The 21,331-nt window shown below is 43.2% G+C and overlaps 1 non-coding gene across 1 annotated transcript; it reads right to left on the reverse strand.

The window, feature by feature from the left end:
* Window positions 1–2,144: 2,144 nt before the first annotated feature.
* LOC111749658 (U6 spliceosomal RNA) lies at window positions 2,145–2,251 on the reverse strand. Its single transcript, XR_002784858.1, has one exon. It is a non-coding gene; the product is annotated as a U6 spliceosomal RNA (small nuclear RNA).
* Window positions 2,252–21,331: the final 19,080 nt, after the last annotated feature.

Raw genomic sequence — 21,331 nt, forward strand, 5'->3', positions numbered from 1 at the left:
TCCCTGTCCAGGGAGCTATGAGAATGAGAATGTTCGTGCATAGTATTTGTATTTCCTACTGGACTTTAAAAAGCAATCAAGGTTAACAATACAAAAGACAAACAACCCGATAAAAAAATGGGCACAGGACTTGAACAGACATTTCACCAAAAAATACATATTCAAATGGTCAACAAGCACATGAAAAGATGCTCAATATCATTAGCCATTGTTGCTGTTCTTAGTTGCCATTGAGTCGATTCTGATTCATGGAGACCCATGTGTTACAGAGTAAAACTGCTTCATAGGGTTTTCAAGGCTGACATTTTGCAGCCTTTTGGCTAGCAGTGGAGTGCTTAATCATTTGTGCCACCCAGGGACTCCATTAGCCATTGTTGTTGTTGTTAGGTGCCGACAAGTCAGTTCTGACTCATAGTGACCCTGTGTACAATAGAACGAAACTCTGCCTGTCCTGTGCTATCCGCACAATCATTGTTATGCTTAAGCCCGTTGTTACAGCCACTGTGTCAATCCATCTCATTAAGGTTCTTCCTCTTTTTTGATGATGCTGTACTTTACCAAGCATGATGTCCTTCTCCAGGGACTGATCCCTGCTGCATGTCCAAAGTATGTGAGATGAAGTCTCTCCATCCTGGTTTCTAAGGAGCATTCTGGGTGTACTTCTTCCGAGACAGATTTGTTCATTCTTTTGGCAGTCCATGGTCTATTCAACATTCTTCACCAACACCATAACTCAAAGGCATCAATTCTACTTAATTATTTGTTATTCATTGCACAGCTTTTCCATGCCATCAGCTATTAGGTAAATGCAGATTAAAACCACAGTCAGATACCATCTCACCCCCATTAGAATGGTGATGATCAAAAGGACAGATAACAACAGGTACTGGCAAAGTAGTGGAGAAACGGGAACCCTCATCTGTTGCTGGTTGTTACGCAAACTGGTGTAGCTGCTGTGGAAAAGAGTTCGGTGGTTTCTCAAAAAAGTTGAACAAAGAACTACCACGTGACCCAGCAATCCCAATCTCAGGTAGATACCAAGAAGAAGTGAAAGAAGGAACACAAACAGAAACCTGTACACCAATGCTCATTGCAGCACTTTTCACCATAGATAAAATGTGAAAACAACTGAAATGTCTATCAACAGAAGAATGGCTGAACAAAGTGTGGTTTATACGCACAATGAAATACTACTCAGCCATGAGGGGAAACGAAGTCCTGATGCACTCCACAACATGAAGGAACCTTGAAAACATCATGCTGAGCAAAATCAGTCAGTTGCGAAAGGACAAACCCTGTATGATCTCACTAACAGGAAATAAGCAAATGTACAGAAACCAGGGATTGTTAGTGTTCACCAGGGGTGGGAGGGAGGGGGAAGTTTTGCTTTGGGGACATTGAGTTTATGTTAATGGTGGTGAAATAATTTGGAAAAGGATCGCGAGAATGGTTGCACAAAGTGAAGGATATGTTACTGAATTGTACACGTGGAAATTGTTGAATTGGTGGAAAAAAAATAATCAAGGGAGCAAGCGGATGTGAAAGTTTCAGGCAAAATATATATATATATATATATATATATATATATATATATATATATATATATATATATTTTATAGAGGAGTCGGCAGCTTTCAAACTTCAGTGAGCACCGGAATCACATGACACGCAGGTTGCCCGCCCAACTTTTAGAGTTTCAGCAAGGGGTTTTATTTTTCCTTCCAAAAGGTTGGGGGGGGGCGGTGCTCAATAATTTGCATTTCCAACGAGTTCCCAGCTGATACTGATGGTGCTGGTCCAGGGACCACACTTTCAGAACTGTTGCATTCTGAGAGTGACAAATCTGTTGTGGTCGAGTGGATTCCAATCATAGTGACCTTATAGGACAGGGTAGAACTGCCCCATAGCTTTTCCAAGGCTGTGATCTTTACGGAAACAGACTGCCACAGCGTTTGCCTAGGAAGCCGCTGGTGGATTCGAACCTTCAGCCTTTTGGTTAGCAGCCGAGCCCTTAACCACTGCGCCACCAGGGCTTCTTGCATGGTACACACTTATACTAAAAAAATTTATGTTTATTTGAAATTCAATTTTTTTGGTGTTTTCTTTTTTTTAAAAAGGTTTATTGAATTTTTTGTGAAAGTTTAAAAAATACGGAATGCTTCATGAGTTAGCATGTCATCCTTGCGCAGGGGCCACGCTAATCTTCTGTATGTCGTTCCAATTTTATTATATGTGCTGCCGAAGCAAGCACTGAAATTCAAATTTAACTGATGTCATTTCTACTTTCCTCCCTCTCTCCCTCCCTCTTTTCTTTCTTTCCTGTCTCCCTTCTTCCTTTTGTTGTTGAGTTTGCTTTTGTTGTTGATTTCTGATTTAGGAGACCCCAAGTGTTACAGGGTAAAACTGCCCCACGGGGCTTCCTTGGTCGTAATCTTTATGGGAGAAGATTGCCAGGTCTGTTTCTCCCACACCGCCGCCGCTGGGTGGCTTTGAATCACCAACTTTTGGTTACCCCTTGCTGCCCTCGAGACGATTCCAACTCATAGTGGCCCTATACGACAGGGTAGAACTGCTGCATGAATTTCCAAGGCTGTAATCTTTACGGAAGCAGACTGCCACATCTCCCTGGGAACCTGTGGTGAGTTCTAACTGCTGACCTTTTGGTTAGCAGCCGAGCGCTTAACGGCTGTGCTACCAGGGCTCCTTTCTAAGAGCGATGCCCCTGGTTTTTCTACTAGTCCTGAGATTGAAGGTACGGGAGGAAATGCTAAGGAGTTGTCTGTGTGCTGTGGAGCGGCTGGAGTAGGTGGTGCAGGAATGGGAACGTATAAAGCCACAGGCTCTGTTGCTGCGTGCATGCTACCCGCAGGCAATCAGGGGCCATGAGAAGTCTGGAAGGCTGGGTGTCCCTGGCTCTCTGTCTGAACCGGCTGAATGCAGGTGAGGCAGCAAGGTGGGAGGGGAGGGGAGGAGGGGAGGAAAGAGGAAGAAGGGGAGGCCTAGGAGGCAGAAAACAAATTCGACTGAATGTATACGATAGTGGCTGGTACAGGATAGAGAATTTGGAAAGCCTTGGGCTCTAGTTCTTCATCTTGCTGGTTGGATGATTATGGTCAAGGACTGTAAAACCTACGAAAGCAGGAACCTGTGTAAGGTGGAAGCCTGTCAGAGAAGGAAAACTCAAATATTTCCCGCCAAAAGAAGAGAGAGAAAAGTGGTATCTTTTCTGCGTATCAAAGGCGGAAAACTGGCAAGACCTAGAAAATCAAGGCAGTCCCATCGGGCTCTGCCTCTCACAGGTTTCACAGCACCTCTGCCTTTCTTTGAGCCTCCGTCTTCTCATTTACATAATGGTAATAATAATCTTTGGAACCGAGGGGAAGCTTATCATGTACTGCTTTGGGAAGTTCTCCAAGGTCTGCGGTAAAGTGACTGCCTTAGGTACCTGGTGCTGCTATAACAGAAATACCACAAGTGGGTGGCTTTAACAAACAGAAATTTGCTTTCTCACAATTTAGGAGGCTAGAAGTCTGAATTCAGACTACCAGTTTCAGGGAAAGGCTCGTTCTCTCTGTCAGGTCTGGGAGAAGATCCTTGTCTCTTCTGAGCTTCTACTCCTGGGTGATTTGCATGTGACCTGGTGTCTGTCTCCCCCATCTCTGCTTGCTTAATCTGGTCTTTCATATGTTGAAAGAGATTGGCTTAAGACACACTCTACACTAATGCTGGAGCTCTGGTGCTGAACTGGGTAAGAGCTCAGGCTGCTAACCAAAAGGGTCGCAGTTTGAATCCACCAGCTGTTCCTTGGAAACCCTATGGGGCAGGCAGTTCTACTCTGTCCTGTAGGGTTGCTATGAGTCGGAATCGACTTGAGGGCACACAACAACATCAACAACACTAATACTGTCTCATTAAGATAACAACAAAAACAACAAACCCATTCCCAAATGGGATTATAACTATAGGGTTAGCATTTACAACACATATTTTCTTGGGTCACAATTCAATCCATACAGTGAGCAAAGTGCAAAAGAACAGTATGGAGACTAGGCTACACTTTGTGTGAAAAAGGAGAAGAAAAAGGTATTTATACATGGTTGCTTGGATGCTCATAAAATATATCTGTAGGTTTTACAAGATCCTTACAACATGGGTTGCCTGTGGGGAGGGTCATGGGGTGATTAGGGTCATGGGTGACTGAGAGAATTTTATATGTTCCCTGAAGTTTAAACCCTATGAATTGCCTCCCTAGGAAACACATAGATTCAAGAAAAAGCAAGTGATCTTTATCTATCGTAGTTGTTGCAATGATTAAATCAGATAGATGTCAGCAAAACCCTTAGGAATGTCAAAGCCCTTCAGCCAAAGACCACCAGAACCACTTCAAGCTGAACAAGTTGGGTCTATTACTCATTGCAAAGATGGCAAACACATACCATGGGTCTCTAAGTAAGACTGTTAGAAAGAACCTTTCATAGGAGTTAGGCTTTAGTTGGTGACTTTTGAGAGGTTTAAGAAGCAGAAGGTTCACTCAAGACTGGATGCTGTTAGAAAGCAGGAGCAATTCTATGATTGGGTATCATAGGGAAGGCAGACTAGAACAAGGAGAAAAAGCTGTAATCGGTAAAAAAAAAAAAAAGTAGCAGTCACTCACTTTAGCCCAAAGAAGGGAAGCTTGGCATTTTGTGGATGGCACAGCGTACTGGTTTTCTAGAACTGCTGTAATGAAATACCATGCACTGGGTGGCTTCCAAAAACAGAAAGGTATTCTCCCACGGTTCTGGAGGCTGGAGCCTGAGATCGGGGGTTGGGAGTGTGATTCCTTTGGAGGGTTTGAGGGAGAATCTGTTCCACACCTTTCTCCAGGCTTCCCTTGGCTTGCAGCTGCTGCGTCACATGGCGTCCTTCCTTGTCTCTCTGTCCCTCTGTCTCCTCTTTTATAAGGACACCGCTCAGATTGGTGTAGGACCCACCCTACTCCAGTATGACCTCATGTTAACCTAACCGATCACATCTTCAAAGACCCCATTTCCAAACAAGATCACCGGCACAGGCACGGGGTAAAGACTTCAGCATATCTTTCTGGGGGACACAATTCAACCCATAACACAGAGTGACCTTGTTTTGTTTTGCATTCTAACAAAATTCTGCAGTGGCCTTGTTGTTAGGTGCCATTGAGTCAGTTCCGACTCATCGTGACCCCATGTACAACAGAAAAAATACTGCCCGGTCCTGACCCATCCTCACAGTTGTTGCTATGTTTGAGCCCATTGTTGCAGGCTCTGTGTCAATCCATTTTGTTGAGGGTCTTCGTCTTTAGCTGATCTGTGACTTTACCAAACATGATGTCCTTCTCTAGGGACTGATCCCTCCTGATAACAGGTCCAAAATACATGAGTCAAGTCTCACCATCCTTACTTCCAAGGAGCATTCTGGCTGTACTTCTTCCAGGACAGACTTGTTCATTCTTCTGGTAGTCCAGGGTATATTCAATCTTCTTTGCCAATACCACAGTTCAATGGCATCAATTCTTCGATCTTCCTTATTCATTTCCCAGCTTTCGCATCCATACAAGGCGATCGAAAATACCATGGCTTGAGTCAGGTGCACCTTAGTCCTCAAAGTGCCCTCTTCGCTTTTGAGCACTTTAAAGAGGTATTTTGCAGCAGATTTGCTCAATGCATTTTGTTGTTTATTTCTTGACCTCTGCTTCTATGGGCGTTGATTGTGGATCCAAGTAAAATGAATTCTTTGACAACTTCAATCTTTTCTGTTTATCATGATGTTGCTTATTGGTCCAGCGGCCTGTGTTGTGTTGTGACTTGACGGCACAACAACAAGAACAATAACAACACCATGGTCTGAAAGAAATCTCTTAGTGCCTGGAGTCAGATGGGGTTGGCTGAGAGCCCAGCCTGTACCAGTGTTTGGCTGTGTTCACGTGAAAATCTCTCCTTGTTCCTTCACTTGGAAAGTGAGAAGCTTGCGAAGATCAAAACTGGTAAAGATGAAAGGCCGTAAACATTAGCAGTCATGCTAGCAAAGCCTGGTGAGCTGTGACTGAGAGAAGCAGAAATAGCCAGCAGCAGCTGTTACTGTGACATTTCTCTGCTGTAGTCCTAAAAATACCAATAACACATTTACCAATTCAACATCTTTCGTGTGCGCAATTCAGGGATACCAGGTACATCAGTCATGTTATGTGACCATCCTCGATATCTGTTCCCCCGACATTTGTAACAAAATATTAGCATCTGTGGTTTTATCATAAAATGACCGCAGAAATGGTTTGGCTCTGTGAAGTCCTAACCCCTGTACCTGTGAATGTGACCTTGTTTGGAAATGGGGTCTTTGAAGATGTTATCAGTTAGGTTAACAAGAGGTGGTACTGGAGAAGGATGGGTCCTAATCCAATCTGAGTGGTGACTTTATGAAAGGGGAGAAGATACAGACACAGAGAGACAGAGGAAGGACCCCAGGTGATCCAGCAACTCCTCCAAAAGAGGTTTCAGAGTTCAGAAACAGGTCCCAGCAGAGGCAGGAGGTTGGAGATCAGTCAGTTTCCGGAGCCAGGGGACCTGAGCAACTTCTTAGCCTCCATTTTTGTGTCTACAAAATGAGGATAATATATCATATATTATAAATATATTACATGGAGCCCTGGTGGCGCAGTAGTTAAGAGCTTGGCTGCTAACCACAAGATCAGCAGTTCAAATCCACTAGCCACTGCTTGGAAACCCTATAGGGTAGTGATACTCTGTCCTGTAGGGTCATTATGAATCAGAATCAGCTCGTTGGCAATGGGTTTGGTTTTTGAGTAGTAACTACTTTTGGAGGAGGTGGGCCTCAATCAACTAACATTCATGTAGCGCTAAGCACACATGAGCTTGTTGGATTTTCACAGCAAAGCTAGGAGGTGGGTGCCATTTCAAAGATAAAGAAACTGAGGCCCAGAGGGGGTAACTCACTTGTACAAGGAAGTGACAATTTCAAGGTACTATCAGTATTGTCGGAATCGACTCGACGATACTGGTTGGGTTTTATCAATATTGTGTCTATGATTTTTTGGCTGTATACAATAGGCCCCAAAAAAGCTTAGCTGGAAGGTTGAGAAAACAGTCTCTGATGTGGGGTTTCCTCAGTTTGAACCTAGTCTCCACCAGTTCCACCATCCGTTGGTTTGTCTTACTGTGGTGGCTTGCGTGTTGCTATGATGCTGGAAGCTATGCCATCGGTATTTCAAATACCAGCAGGGTCACCCGTGATGGACAGGTTTTAGAGGAGCTTCTAGACTAAGACAGACTAGGGAGAAAGGCCTGGTGATCTACTTCTGAAAATTAGCCAGTGAAAACCCTGTGGATCACAATAGACCATCATCAGACATAGTGCTGGAAGATGAGCTCCCTAGATTGGAAAGCACTCAAAATGAGACCTACCAACAATTGTGAGGATGGTGCAGGACCGGGCAGCATTTTGTTCTGTTATGCATAAAGTCACCATGAGTCGGAACCAACTTGAGAGTAACTAACAACAATGACTCCACCAGTTAGTAGTCACATCACTTCAGGCAAGTCGTCCTCTGTGCCCTGGTTTTCTTAACTGTAAAAAACTGGGTGTGGTGAGGGTTGTAAATTATAATCTCTGCCTTATTGGGCTGTTGTGAAGATCCAGTGAGGACTTTGACTGGAAAAGAATAATTGCCAATAAACATTAGCTGGAGTTCCTGGGTGGTGCAAACAGTTAATGTACTTAGCTGCTAACCAAAAGTTGGTGGTTCAAACCCACTCAGCAGCTTCATGGGAGAAGGACCTGGTGATATGCTCCCGTAAAGATCACAGCCTAGAAAACCCTATGGGGCAGTTCTACTTTGTCACATGGGGCCGCCATGAGTCAGAATTGACTCAACAGCAACGAACAACAACTGCATTCTATGAACGGAGTATTTTCGGAGGTGATCTAAAGTCTACCCATTGTCTGTTTTTCTCTTTCAGAATTGATTGCCCATCTATACCCTCCAGTTCAAGGTAGGGAGACATCTCTTAATTTGTTAACATCTCAAACGTTAACCCAGGCCCATTAAACAATATTATATTCCTGAATATTCCTTGCATTTTCCTGCTGTTTTACCCTTTCCTTTGTAGACCCTTCCTGCTCACAATTACATTTTCGAGTTGTGCAAACATTCTTACCATCTTTCTTCAAAATTGTTCCACCACCATTGACTTAAACTCACTGCCCCCATGCTTCTCATCTAACCTTTCTAGTTGCCATTGTCAATTTGATCTCACATAGATAATTCCTTAAAAGAGCACGATGCTCAAGGCAGACGTACTTTACTGTATTTTATGCAAATAATCACGCCTTCTGCTTTTGTTTGCCGGCTGTGCCCTCCCCCCGTGAGGCACCCTTATGCCAATCCTCTTCCACAAGTTGCTGTAAAATAATTAACATAACGTGCTTACAAAAATACCTCATGGCGGGAGGGCCCGGCCAGTAACAAATGCAGAAGGTGTGCGTTATTTGTGTAAAAATATGGTACTTATTAATATTTCAAGATCTAGTTCAGTCTCACTTTTCCAAGGGAAATTTCCCCTAATTCTTCCTTATGAATTTCTACTCCTTCCCTTCCAAGAAAAACAATCTCTTGTCTGTTGGAACTAACTTCTGTATTTGTGATTTTTTTGTGTGTGTGGTTTGTTGTTATTTTTAGCAGCTCTATTGAGGTATAATCTACATACAATAAAATTAGACCATTTTAAGTGTACAATTGAATGATTTTTAGTAACTTTAAGGAGTTGTGCAAACATCACCACAATCCAATTTTAGAACATTTCCATCACCCAAAAAGATATCTCATGCCTATTAGCAGACACTCTATGTTCTTAACCCAAGTCCCAGACAACCACTAATCTATTTTCTGTCTCTATAGATTTGTCTTTTCTGGACATTTCACATAAACGGTATCATACATGTGAGCTTTTGCATCCGTTTTTAAATTAAAAATTTAATTATGAGTGTAATGTGTTCATCATAAATAGCTTTGCCTTTAAAAGTAGCAATAATCAAGTCGATGAAAAAGAAAATTTGGTTACAAAAATGTTGATTGATTTTTTTATTTTGATGAAAATATACACCAAGTCATACACCATTTCAACAATTTCTACACGTACAACTCAGTGATATTGATTACGCTCTTCAAGATGTGCTCGCCATCTTTCTCTGAATTATTTCACCACCATCAACTTAAACTCACTGTCCCCTAAGCTTCTCATCTAACCTTTTGAGTTGCCGTTGTCAATTTGATCTCACACAGATAATTCTTTAAAAGAGCACAATGCTTGAGGTAGACATTATTTATTAAGATAAACTATTTTTTGGTTCACAGAAGACCTCAGGGGAGAGTTTTGGTTTAAGATTTGTAGTTTAAAGATGATCTCAGGGCAATAGTTTCAGGTGTTCGATTGATTTTTAAACATTTCAATCACCAGTTACTTGCTTGAAGTTGAACCAACATCGCTTGGAGTCCTTATATGGTGTGGAAAAATAGGACCCACGAACCAGAATCTGGAATCAGAAAGGAGCTATTTTCAGAACAGTGGCCAACAGAACTTCTCTGCACCGATAAGGCCAGGTGCTGAGGATCAAAGCTGGCCTTAGGAGGAAGCAAAATAAGCAGGAACTGCCCTGGGTGATGCAAATGGTTAACACACGCGACTACTAAAAGGTTGGCAGTTTGAGTCCACCTGGAGGCACCTCAGAAGAAAGGCCTGGTGATCTGCTTACAAAAATCAACAGTTGAAAACCCTGTGGAACACAGTTCTATTCTGACACACATGGGGTTGCTATGAGTCAAAGTCAACTCAATGGCAACTGGTTTAGGGATTGATCCTGTGGATTTAGCTCTGAACAGGATTCATGTGGTCCCTTCTGACAAATAAGCAAGACTTCGAACAAGTAGTTAACAAATAAAATAAATGTGAGGGAAGGAAAGTCATAAGGAAGTTCAATATTCACTAAAAGTGGGTCTAACCTAGTCTGGATGTTTAAGAAAATTCTATGAAAATTCACTTTTATGCTGAACAAAAAAAGAAGGTAAACAGGTCAAGGGGATGTGAAGTTCCTGCAAAGCAGAGGGAATCATGTTGTCAAATCCCTCAGACAAGAAAGATGGTGGCACATTTGGTGTACTTCACAAGACTCGAGCAGAATGAACAAAGAGAAGGGTGGTCTGAGGCAAGGCTGGAGGTGTATGTAGGAACCAGATCAAGTACAGCATCACCATAAGCCATTTCAAGGCTATTTGTCTTATTCTAAGGGCAATGGAAAGGAGTTTAATGCTGCAACAGTTAAATGCTTGGGTGCTAATCGAAAGGCTCCGGTTCAAACCCACCTGGCGGCTCCGTGGGAGAAAGACCTGGCGATCTGCTCCCTTAAAGATCATAGCCTAGGAAATTCTATAGGTCAGTTCTTCTCTGTCATATGGGGTCACTAGGAGTTGAAATCGACTCCATAGCACCTAACAACAACAAGAGTAATGGGATATTAATAGGTAGTACCAAAAAAAAAAAAATTTTTTTTTTTTTTTTTTTTTACCAGGGTCAGTTTTGTATTTAAGAATGGTCATTCTACTACATCATGAAGAGTGGATAAGGCGAGTGGGTTGGGAGAGTCCAGAAATAACTTCTTCCTGTAGTCAAGGCAAGGCAAGATGCTAGGCGGTGGTAAAGGATATAGAGTAAGTGGACAGCTTTGGGAGGTATTTAGGAACGAACTTTGTTGCAGCCACTATGTCCATCCACCTTGTTGAGAGTCTTCCTCTTTTTCACTGACCCTTCACTTTACCGAGCACGATGTCCTTCTCCAGGGATTGTTCCCTCCTGATAATATATCCAAAGTATGTGAGATGAAGTTTCACCATCTTCGTCTCATCATCCTGGCTTCTAAGAAGCATTCTGGTTGTACTTCCTTCAAGACAGATTTGTTCGTTCTTCTGGTAGTCCATGGTGCATTCAATATTCTTCACCAACACCGTGATTCAAATGCGTCAACTCTTCTTTGGTCTTCCTTATGCATTGTCCAGTTCTCGCATGTATATGAAGCAATTGAAAAGACCATGGGGTGGGTCAGGCGCACCTTAGTCACCAAAGTATGTGTCATATACTTCCATTTATATGAAATGTCCAGAATAGGTAAATTCATAGAGAGAGAAAGTAGATTAGTGGTTGCCACCTGCTTGGGGGAGTGGAGGGATGGGGAGTGATTACTTAATGGGTTCAGGGTTTCCCGCTGCAGGTGATACAAACATTGTGGAGCTAGATAGAGGTGTTGGTTGCACAATGTTTGTGAATGTACCAAGTGCCACAAAGCTATACACTTTGAAACGGTTAATTTCATGTTACGTGAATTTAACCTCAATTAAAAAATATATTTTTTTAAAAAAAGGAAGTCAGAAACTCCAACCTGCTTCCAGCTCTAGGTTGAAATACGGCATTTTTTGCACCACACCTGGGGAAGGTAGTTAGTGAGACCAGTAACACTTGGATGGGGAGGGAGAGGGGAGCAAGCAGGATGCCGGTATTCTGATGGACATTTAAAAGTCAATTCCTTTGGTAAGCTTGCCCTAAATTCAGCATGTATTCTCTTTTCCAGAATTTATTAATAGTGCCTGTGTCTTTCCATTTATCTATGACGACTTAATCTACTACAATTGCATCTCAATCCACAGTGACTATGACTGGTGTTCTCTTGACAGAGAGTTCCAAGGCAGGTGGCGGTACTGCACGGGGTTTGGTGAGTATCCTTGTGATAGGCTGTCTTGGATACCTAAGGCTTACAAAGCTGTTGATAGTGCCTGCATACCATTACTGAATGTTTTGACCAGAAATTCTATAGCAGACTCCTTATCAAAAGGGGGAAAATGTGGAACAGAATTTTATATTCTCAAGAAATCCAGACTTTCTGAAGTCACTGAGGCTGGATGAACACCAGAAACTATTGCCCTGAGACACTCTTTAAATCTTAAACCCAAACTATCCTCCTGAGGTATTCTTTAAACCAAACAATGGTTTAGCTTAATTAGTAAAGAACATCTGCCTTGAGCATTGTGCGGTTTTAAAGAAATATCTGTACAGGACCAAGTTGACAATAGCAACCTGAAAGATTAGATACAAAACTTAGGGGACAGTGAGTTTATGTTAATGGGGAGGAACTATTGGGAAAAGAAGGGTGAGAATGGTCGCACAGCTTAAAGAATGTAGCCAATGTTCTGTATTTACATGTAGAAATTGTTTGAATTGGTGTATGTTCTGTTGTGTACATTTTCAACAACCAGAAATAATATAATAAATTATTAAGAAATATATAAACCAACGAACAAAAAAACAACCAAACCTGTTGCTGTCGAGTTGATTTCGACTACAGGACAGAGTAGAACTGCCCCGTAGGGTTTCCAAGGAGCAGCTGGTGGGTTCGAACTGCCTACCTTTTGTTTAGTAGCTGAGCTCTTAACCATTGCACCACCAAGGTTCCAAGAAATATATAAACAATAAACAAATAAAATGTAGATCCTGATTGCATAGGACTGAGGTGGGGCCTGAAATTCTGCATTTCAAACGAGTTTTCAGGTGATGCTGAGGCTGCTGGTTTAGGGACCACACGTAGAGTTGCAAAGGCCTAAAGTTGCATTGTTTGTGTAAAGAATAGTAAAACTCCCCTGCAGGGCAAATGCTCAGTCTCACTCCTGCTCTTCAGCCTTTAAGTTCTCTTTTCACATTGCAACCTGGGCAGGGGAGCCAAAGACACGCACAAGGTCAGCTCCGTAAAGCAGAGACTGTCTGTTTTATCCCTGCCTCTTCGTAACATTAAGAACAGTGTTTGGATATAGTGTTGTTGTTAGGTGCTGTCGAGTCGTTTTCAACTCCTAGCAACCCCACATGACAGGCTAGTATTGCCTCATAGGGTTTTCTATGCTGTACTTTTTATGGAAGCAGATTGCCAGATCTTTCTCCCATAGACCTGCTGGGTGGGTTAGAATGCCAACCTTTTGGTTAGCAGCTGAGCACGTGACTGTTTGTGCCACCAGGGCTCCTTTTGGTGTACAGTATAACAAAAAACGCATTGCCATTGAGTTGCTTCTGCTGATAGCGACCCTAGGGGTGCTCATAAACAGCTCACCACCTGTCTGTCAATTTGTCGTACTGTGGTGGCTTGCATGTTGCTGTGATGCTGGAAGCTATGCCACCAGTATTTCAAATACCAGCAGGGTCACCCATGGTGGACAGGTTTCAGCAGAGCTTCCAGACTAAGACTAGGAAGAAAGGCCTGGCAATCTACTTCGAAAAATTAGCCATGATAGATTATAACAGAATATTGCCAATATAGACACATCATCAGCTAGAAAAGAACATTGTGTTCGACTAAGTAGAGGGCCAATGAAAATGAGGGAAACCCTCAGTGAGATGGATTGACACAATTGCCAGAACAATGGACTTGAATGATCATAAAGATGGCGCATGAAAGGGCAATGTTTCATACCGTTATGCGTAAGGCTGCCATGAGTTGGAGCTGACTCGACAGCAACTAACAACAACACAAATAATTGTTGAATGAATAAATATTATAGATTGTGACCATTAGGGGTTATTTGCAAATATCTGAGATTGCTATAAGGTCCCTATGAGTCAGAACTGACACAATGGCAATGGGTTCTTAGGAGCCCTGGTGGCGCAGTGGTTAAGCACTCAGCTGCTAACTGAAAGATCGGCAGTTTGAACCCACTAGTGGCTCCATGAGAGAAAGATATGGCAGTCTGCTTTTGTAAAGATTACAGCATAGAACACCCTGTGGGGCGGTTCCACTCTGTCACGTGGGGTCGTCATGAGTCGGCATCGACTCGCTGGCACCCAACAACAACAGCATTAAATTAACGAGTACCAGAGCCTGACCGTGTTTCACCTGCTTTGACAACAGTCTGGTGTTGTAGGAAAGCATGTGCCGTTAGATCGGTACTAATCATAAGACCTGCTGTGTTCACACCCCCCTTCTGCCCCTCATTCTCTGCAGATCCCCCCATGTGTATCTTCCCCTTCACCTTCAGGAAAAAACTCCATTACAACTGCACCAAGACAGGGTACATTTTGAATCGCAGCTGGTGCTCACTGACGGAAGATTACAACAGAGATGGAAAATGGAAGCAGTGCTCCCCGCATGGGTAAGGTGGCTGGGGAAGCCAGGAGCAGGCTTTTCACTGAGCTTCACAGGAGAAACCCTCTGGATTAGTGGTGGGGGGAGAAGCTTGGGGTCTAGTTTATCTGATGATGGCTTACATCAGGGGTCTGCAAACATTTTCCGCAAATGCCCAGATAGTCAATAGTTTAGACTTTTCAGGCCATATAGCCTCTAGCGGAAACCCTGGTGCTGTAGTGGTTAAGTGCTACAGCTGCTAACCAAAGGGTCGGCAGTTGGAATCCTCCAGGCGCTCCTTGGAAACTCTGTGGGGCAGTTCTACTCGGTCCTATAGCGTTGCTATGAGTCAGAATTGGTTTGACGGCACTGGGTTTGGTTTGATTTTATAGCCACTAACGATGTTGTTGTTGTCTTATGCCATCGGGTATATCCAACTCATGACGACCCCACATGTTGCAGAGTAGAACTGCGCTCTGTGGGGTTTTCTTGGCTGTAATTTTATAGAAGCAGATTGCCAGGCCTTTTTTGTTTTTTTCCTGCGGAGCCACTGGGTGGGTCCGAACTGTCAACCTTTCGGTTCCCCGGAGTTGAGTGTTTGCAGGAGTCTCTGGCTGGTGCAAACGGTTAAGTGCTCAACCGTGAGTTGAAAGGTTGGTGGTTCGAACCCAACCAGAGGCGCCTCGGAAGACAGGCCTGGCAATCTGCTTCCTAAAGGTCACAGCCTTGAAAACTCTGTGGAGCAGTTCTACTCTGCACACGTGGGGTCGCCATGAGTCGGAATCCACTCAAGGGCAACTAACAACGAACTAACAGCTGTTAGAGGCACAGAGCTCTGGTGGTACAGTGGTTGAGTGCTTGGCTGCTAACCAAAAGGTTGGCAGTTTGAATTCACCAGCTGCTCCTTGAAAACCCTATGGGACATTTCTACTCTGTCCTATAGGGTCACTATGAGTCAGAAGTTAGAGAAAAACAGTGCTGCAAATACTCAGCTCTACCATTGTAGCACAAAAGCCGTCATAGACGATACATAAGTAAATGAGCATGGCTGTCTTCCAATAAGACTATCTGTAGACACTGAAAGTTGAATTTCATTTAATTGTTGTTAGTTGTTGTCAAGTTGATTCCGACTCGTGGCGACCCCATGTGTGTCAGAGTAGAACTGCGCTCCATAGGATTTTCTTGACTGTAATCTTTACGTAAGCAGATCACCAGGCCTTTTCTTTCAAGGTGCTGCTGAGTGGGTTTGAACTGTCAACCTTCCAGTTAACAGCTGAATGCAAACTGTTTGCACCACCCTGGGACTTCATTACCTTTTTATAAGCTATCAGTGGTGCTTGTCCATATCTATCCAGCCCCATTGTTCTTACAGTTACTATTTCCTCTGGTCTTCTCAAGTTCCTGAAACATCTCACTAGCTAACACGTGTCCCTCCACCAAGGTACCATTCCAATTCAACTTCAGGGAGAGTCTTTAAATATTACTTAAAAAAAAAAAAAAAAGAGAAAAGAAAAGTTGCCTTCAGGTTGACCCCGACTCACGGTGATCCCACGTGTATCAGATTAGAACTGTGCTCCCTAGGGTTTTCAGCGGCCGACTTGCCAGAAATAGAGCACCAGGGCTTTTTTCTGAGCTGCCTCTGGGTAGACTCAGACATCCAACCTTTTGGTTAACAGCCGAGCATGTAACTGTTTGTACCACCCAGGGACTCCAGTATTGTTATTTTTGTTGTCATTGTTAGGTGCCATTCAGTTGATTCTAACTCATAGCAACGCCATGTTCAACAGAACAAAATGCTGCCTCATCCTGCACCACCCTCACAATCCTTGCTATGCTTGAGCCAATCGTTGCAGCCACTGTGTTAATCCATATCCCGAGGGTCTTCCTCTTTTTCATTGACCCTCTACTTTACCAAGCATGCTGTCCTTCTCCAGGGACTGGTCCCTCCTGATAACATGTCCAAAGCATGTGAGATGAAGTCTTGTCATCCTCGCTTCCAAGGAGCATTTTGGCTGTACTTCTTCCAAGACAGATTTATTCGTTCTTCTGGCAGTCCATGGTATATTCAATATTCTTCGCCAACACCATAATTCGAAGGCATCAATTTTTCTCTGGTCTTCCTTATTCATTGTCCAGCTTTCGCATGACATGAGGCGATTGAAAACACCATGGTTTGGGTCAGGGGCACTTAGTCCTCAAGCTGACATCTTTGCTTTAAAGAGGTCTTTTGCAGCCGATTTGCCCAACACAATACATCTTTTGATTTCTTGACTGCTGCTTCCATGGGTGTTGATTGTGGATCCAAGTAAAATGAAGTTCTTAACAACTTCAATCTTTTCTGCTTTTATTGTGATGTTGCTTATTGGTCCAGTAGTGAGAATTTCTGTTCTCTTTATGTTGAGGTGTAATCCATACTGAAGGCTGTGGTCTTTGATCTTCATCAGTATGTGCTTCAAGTCCCTCAGTTTCAGCAAGCCAGGTTGTGTCATCTGCATAACGCAGGTTGTTAATGAGTCTTCCTCCAATCCTGATGCACCGTTCTTCTTCATATAGTCCAGCTTCTCAGATTATTTGCTCAGCATACAGGTTGAATAGATATGGTGAAAGGATACAACTCTGACACTCGCCTTTCCTGATTTTAAACCATGCAGTGTCCCCTTGTTCTGTTGAACGACTGCCTCTTGGTCTAAATACAAGTTCCTCATGAGCACAATTGTCTGGAAAAATAACTAGCTTTGCAATAATATAATCAGTGGGCTAAAAAATCAAGGAAAACCTAAGATCACATAGAAGAGGTAAAGTTAGCAGCATATAGGCTGTAATTAGAGCTGAGTTTTCTAGCAGCCAAGTAAATAGGAATATATAGTTAGTTACATTCATTACATTACACTGGTGGAATTCTTTGCCTCCCATGTAAGGGACCTAGGTTCGATTCTTGGCCAACGTACCTCATGCGCAGCCACCAGCCGTCTGTCAGTGGAGGCTTGTGCATCTCTATGCTGCTGAACAGGTTTCAGCGGAGCTTCCAGGCTAAGACAGACTAGGAAGAAAAATCTGATGATCTACTTCCAAAAATCAGCCAGTAAAAACCTTATGCATCACAACGGTCCAATCTATAGCCATTTGTAGAGATGGCACAGGATCAGGCGGCATTCTGTTCAGTTGCACATGGGGTCGCCGTGAGTCGGGATGGATCCAACAGCAGTTAACAACAACAAACATTAATTACCTTGACCACAATACCAAAAACCTACTAGCCATTCACGAGGAAATTTCTAGAGTGGTTGATCACTATCCTTCACAAGAGATATGTAACTTTATGCCAGAAAAACAACTCTTTCTTCTTTCCCATCTTACTGCACTGCTGCGCCTGTCTGCTTTGAAAGCCTACACTGTTCAGTGGTTGAAAACACAACCTCTGGAACAGAGCTGCTAATTTCTAATTTACCATGCACTTCACCTCTCTGAGCCTGCTTTCTTATCTACAAAATGGGCACATTAATTGGACTTATATTGCAGGGTGGCTGTTGTTGTTATTAGGTGCCCTCGAGTCGGTTCTGACTCATAGCACCCCATGCACAACCGAATGAAACAGTGCCTGGCCCTGCGGCATCCTCACAATTGTTGCTATCATTGAGCCCATTGTTACAGCCACGGTGTCGATCCATCTCGTTGAAGGTCTCTCTCTTTTTTGCTGACCCTCTACTCTACCAAGCATGATGTCCTTCTCCAAGGACTGGTCCCTCCTGATAACACGTCCAAAGTATGTGTGATGCAGCCTGACCATCCTTGCTTCTAAGAAGCATTCTGGTTGTATTTCTTCCAAGACGTTCTTTTGGCAGTCCATGGTATATTCAATATTCTTCGCCAACACCACAATTCAAAGGTGTCAATTCTTCTTCAGTCTTCTTATTCATTGTCCAGCGTTCACATGCATATGAGGCGATTGAAAACACCATGGCTTGGGTCAGGCGCACCTTAGTCCTCAAGGTGACATCTTTGGTTTCTAGCACTTTAAAGAGGTCTTTTGCAGCCAATTTGCCCAATGCAATATGTCTTTTGATTTCTTGGCTACTGCTTCCATGGGTGCCTACGAAGATTAAATTAAGCAGATTTTATAACGTACTCACAACTGTGCCAACTACAGAGCAAGTGTGGTATTGCATTTTTCTCTCACTGCGCTCTCCTCTCCCTCTTTCTTCTCCTCTTCCTCCCTTTCTTGTGTTGTTGTTAACCACCATCAAATTGGTCCCTGACTCATGGTGACCTCACGCAGGACAGAACGAAATGCTGCCCTGTCCTGCGCCATCTTCACGATCGCTTGTGGACCACATTGTTGTGATCCATAGAGTTTTCACTGGCTGATTTTCAGAAGCAGATTGCCAGACCTTTCCTCCTAGTCCATTTTAATCTGGCAGCTTTGCTGAAACCTGTGCAGCGCCATAGAAACACGCAAGGCTCCACCGAGAGATGGGGGTGGCTGCACATGAAGTGCATTGGCGGGAATCGAACCCAGGTCTCCTGAATGGAAGTTGGGAGTTCTACCACTGAGCCACTGTTGCCCCACCTTCCTTCTTTACTCTCCTGAATATCTTTTTAAAAAGAGTTTTAAGGTGACTTGCATAATTACATAAAATAAAAGATAATATTAATTAGAAGTAGATGAAAAATGATAAAGGTTGAATGGAGTCAGGGATGTAAAAATGGAACCTGCCCTGAGATTAGTAGGTTAAAGGAGAACTCGACTCTTACACACCTGCTACAGGTGAACCAAGGTTTGGGGTAACTTTGACCCTCCTTGTCGATGAATAACAGGCTTTGACCCAGCACTTCTGATTCTGCAGATATATCCTAACAGAAAATTGAACGACCCCACAAATGTGTATTAAGGAGTTGGTCATCGCAGTGACAAAAATAACAGCCAATATGCCCAACAGCTGAATGACGATGCTGTTGTTGGTAATTACCACTGAGCTGGTTTTGACTCGCTGCGACCCCATGTGTGCAGAGTAGAACTTCTCCGTAGAGTTTTCAAGGCTGCGACCTTTCAGAAGCAGATCGCCAGGTCTATCTTCCGAGGTATCTCTGGATGGGTCCGAACCACCAGCCTTTCAGGTGCTTAACTGTTTGTACCACCGAGGGAGCCCGAATGGTGATAGTCTGATAAAATAGGGTTACTAAAAATGAAATGTAGGGAGCTCTGGTGGTATAGTGGTTGAACACTCAGCCTCTAACTGAAAGGTCAGCGGTTCAAACCTACCGGCTGCTCCATGGGAGAAGTGGACTGGTGATCTGCTCCCATAAAGATTGTTGTTAGGTGCTGTCAAGTCCGTTCCCACTCATAGCGACCCTACGTACAACAGAACAAAACACTGCCCGGTCCTGTGGTATCCTCACAATCGTCACACTTGAGCCCATCGTTGCAGCCACTGTGTTAATCCATCTCACTGAGGGTCTTCCTCTTTTCTGCTGCTTCTCTATTTTACCAATCATGATATCCTTCTCCAGGGATTGATCCCTCCTGATAACACGTCCAAAGTACGTGAGACGAAGTCTCACCATCCTCGCTTCCAAGGAGCACTCTGGCTGTACTTCTTCCAAGACAGATTTGTTTGTTCTTCTGGCAGCCCATGATATACTCAATATTCTTCACACACACCACAATTCAAAGGCATCAATTTTTCTTCAGTCCTCCTTATTCACTGTCCAGCTTTTGCATGCGTATAAGGCAACTGAAAATATGATCAGGCACACCTTAGCCCTCAAAGTGACATCTCTGCATTTTAACACTCCCCTAGTAAAGTACAATTTGGTTGTTTCTAATATTTTGATAGCCCCAAGATCAAATGGAATGCTGGTGGCACAGTGGTTAAGAGTTTAGCTGCTAACCAAGAACATCCTTCTCCTCTTCCACTTTGATGCTGTTTATTTTTAGTTCTTGGGCGTAGACCAGATTTCTCTTAGAAAGGGAAAGAATTAACCTCATGGAACGTGACAGACAGTGACACTGATCATAACCCCTGTTTTTCCTCCACAGGATTTAGGTACGTCTTGGTGTTCTCGAAGGGGCAGACATTACAGGATTCATCAGCTGCCTCTCAAGATATAATCCTGTCCTTTCCAATCCCAATGATTCTGTTCAGTAAAAACTTGATCTCTCTTCCATGTGGATGACTCTTCTTCTTGAAAAAAAGACACAGCCCAAGCACAATGGTGATGAATTCAATGATGGCCCCATGAGGGTGGTGGGAGGACCGATAGGGCATTGGTGGCAAAGAACTTGGGTTCAGACCCGATGGGCTGCTAACAGTACAACCTCTGGCAAGTTAACCAAGTTCTCAACACATCAAGCTTCCCCTCATATACTTTAAACATTTTTAACATGAATTATAATTTTACATTTTTTAAGAAAACTGCACGTTACGAGGGTTCAAAGGAGCCCTGGTAGCACAGTGGTTAAAGTGCTTGGCTGCTAACTGAAAGGTCAGCGGTTCAAACTCGCCAGCCGCTCTGCAGAAGAAAGATATGGCAGTCTGCCTCTGTAAAGATTATAGCCTTGGAAACCCTATGGCACAGTTCTACTCTGTCCTATAGGGTCACTGTAAGTAGGAATAGACCTGATTTTTCTTTTTAAACCTTTAACTGGGGCCAGTGCAAGATCTCAGTGGCTATCTGCAAATCAAACTACATGTATTTGTGTTTGAGACCCTGTGTTCAGGACTGGGTGGCTTTTCTAAGAGAGATACAGGGGCTGGGGTGGGTGGGTGCTTGCAATTTTTTTTAACCTAACTATGGGTGGGTTGAGGGGGTCCTATTTTTATACAATATTTTTAGTTTTTTTCCTCCTACTAACCTTTCCTTTTAGCCTTGAACTTTTATTCAATAATTTCGTCCTTATTTTATAATTTTATTTCTAATGTGGGAATTAGAAATCTACACCAATTCTCAAAGATTTCATGCCACTTTAAGACCAGAACATGGTAAAAAAAAATGTGTAGCCGTTCAAGAAGCTGGTAGACTTTTTATTGACCTTCACTGGTACCGCTAAATGTTCTGAGAGGTGAATGTAAAATGTAGAAAGTACAGGCTTTTTTTTTTTTTTTAAATAACAAACTTTCAAAGAAAATACCAAAAAAAAAAAAAAAAAAGT

This window comes from Loxodonta africana, chromosome 11 (assembly GCF_030014295.1).
Source record: "Loxodonta africana isolate mLoxAfr1 chromosome 11, mLoxAfr1.hap2, whole genome shotgun sequence".
NCBI classification, from domain to species: Eukaryota; Metazoa; Chordata; class Mammalia; order Proboscidea; family Elephantidae; genus Loxodonta; species Loxodonta africana.